Here is a 2421-nt window from a genome sequence, read left to right as displayed (position 1 = left end):
GTCCAACATATTTGATATTTTGTGCTGTTATGGATATTTTTTAATTATAGTTTCTAACCATTTAGAATTACTACATGATCCATTCTTTTTTATGTTTACTCCACAGCCAGAAAACTCAATGAGTCCTGAAATAACTTATAGTATTTTTTCTATTGACGTTTTTTTGTAGGGTAGTTAAATCATCTGAAAATATTTTTTCAAGCCTATCGCTATCCTTCTAATATTTACACGTATATTTTTTGTTTAATTGCATTGCCATTCTTTGCACTCTTCCCAGGTTTGGCTCCCCTCTACCTCCTGCCACCTCTGCCACGCACCTTCTCCGGTGCAGCTGATCCGGGCAGTTTCCTCGCCAGAGTCCTTGAACTCGTGTTTCTTAGTAATCCGCTGCATCTGGCCAGTGGCGTGCTCGACCATGTCAGACTTGGCAGTGGACCTCAGCTCTGAGATACCACCTCGGGCTTAAACGAGATTGTGGAGAAGGCAAAGAATGGAAGAGTTGCACCAGCTAATAGGAACGCTAACGAGGAAAAATGGGAACCAGAAGGCTAACAATGAGGTAGACGAAGAAGACGAGGAAAAAAAGGAGGAGGAGGAAGGTGATGGGGAGGAAGAGGATGGAGATGAAGATGAGGAGGCTGAGGCAGCTAGGCAAACCGGCAGCTGAAGATGAGGATGACGATGTTGACGCCAAGAAGAAGTATGAGGATAAGTAGACAGCAAAAAAAAAAGTTAAACTTAAAAACAATCAAAAGTCCACCATGACCTATTCACCTTCCACTTCCTGTCTCAGAACCTAAACATGGTCACCTTTGAGTGGAGAGTCCCGCCGGCCCACTTCTGGCAGCGCCACACGCAGTGACATGCGCTCTCCACCGCCCAACCAAAACCACAACATGCATTGGCAACAGAGGAGGAAAAAAGAGCCAAAATTATCAAAGCTCAGCTTTTTGTCATAAACGTACTTTAAAAGAAAAATTTGTATTTTTTTTGTGTACATTTTATATTTTGTACGTATTGTTAGCGGTCAGCCATATTTAACAATCTCGGGTGACCAAACCGGCCTTCAGAGCCTTCTCTGACCTACTTCTGACTTTCCTTGTGGTGTGACCGTGTTCATTACCTCAAAGGAGAAACATGTAAATAAAAATCTTATAAAATAATAGCAAAACAACAAGCACAACACAAATACAATCTTATTTTGAGCATTCCGGAGCCTTGGTGGCACAGTGATTAAGAGCTCCGGCTGCTAATCGAAAGCTCAGCACCTGTTGATAGAATCCACGAGTTGCTCCTTGGAAACTTTATGGTGCAGTTCTACTCTGTCCTATACGTTGCTGTGAGTCAGAATCACTGTATGGCAACAAGTTTGGTGTGGTTTTGGCTTCTTCCGTGCCTTCCAGTAACCTTTTGGTATATGTACTTAGCTGTACTAAGTAAAGGTAGTTGGTTTGTGTGAGATAGTTAAAAAGTCCAAAGATAAAAGATTTCTCCCCCTCCTTTTTTTTTTTTTTTTGTCTATGAAGCTACTGTTTATTATTTTTGGCCTGTTTGATGTGTGTGTGAAACAATGTTGTCCAACAATAAATTGAAATTTTACTATGCTAAGTAGTTCTAACCAAATGAATAAAGAGAAGCTCGATGGAACTGAATGGAGTAATAGACAAATCACAGTCTAGTTGGAAACTCCAGTAGTCTCCAGTAGTCTCTCTCTATAGAAAAATTAAGCATATGGGGGCCTCAACGACACTATCAACCGCATTCAGAACACTTCATGAAACAGTAGAATACACATTCTCTTCAAGTGCTTATAGAACAGTTACAGGATAGAGCATATTCTGGGCCATAATACAAGCCTCAATACACGTAAAATAATAAAAAAGTTTGCAAGTATTTTTATTGAACACAACAGAATTAAGCTGGAAATCAGTGACAGAAAATTATCTGGAAAATCTCCAAATATTTGGAAATTAAACAGCAATATAGCACACCTGCAGGTTGAGAAAAAACAAATTACAAAGGAAATTAGGAAATAGTTAAAAATATTAAAACATAACAGCAAAATTTGTGGGATATAGCTAAAATAAAGCTTAGAGGGAAATTTATATAATTAAATGTTAATATTAGAAAAAAGATCTCAAAATAATAATCTAAGTTTCTGGAAGAAAGCAGAAGGAAGGGAATACCATATTTTTATGCAAAAAAACAAGTACCTTCTATGGCTGTTTCCCAACCACTTCCTTCCTTGGGGAAAGGTATTTTTGCAAGTGCTCCTATGCCAATTTTTTTTTTTCACATGTTGCTATAAAAAATTAGCATAGAGTGCTTCACAAAAATATCTTGGGGGTGGGAGGGAGCAGTAGGCAAACAAAAGTAGAAAGTTTGCATTATTTGCATAAAAATATGGTAATAAATATAACA

The 2421-nt window shown here is 38.3% G+C and overlaps 1 pseudogene; it reads left to right on the top strand.

The window, feature by feature from the left end:
- The first annotated feature begins 315 nt into the window (after positions 1-315).
- On the top strand, positions 316-1473 carry LOC111750099 (prothymosin alpha-like; annotated as a pseudogene).
- The last annotated feature ends 948 nt before the right edge of the window (positions 1474-2421 follow it).

The sequence above is a fragment of the Loxodonta africana genome, chromosome 14, assembly GCF_030014295.1.
Source record: "Loxodonta africana isolate mLoxAfr1 chromosome 14, mLoxAfr1.hap2, whole genome shotgun sequence".
Lineage (NCBI taxonomy): Eukaryota > Metazoa > Chordata > Mammalia > Proboscidea > Elephantidae > Loxodonta > Loxodonta africana.
The sequence above is the reverse complement of the archived record's forward strand: the minus strand, read 5'-3'. Positions and strand labels throughout refer to the sequence as shown.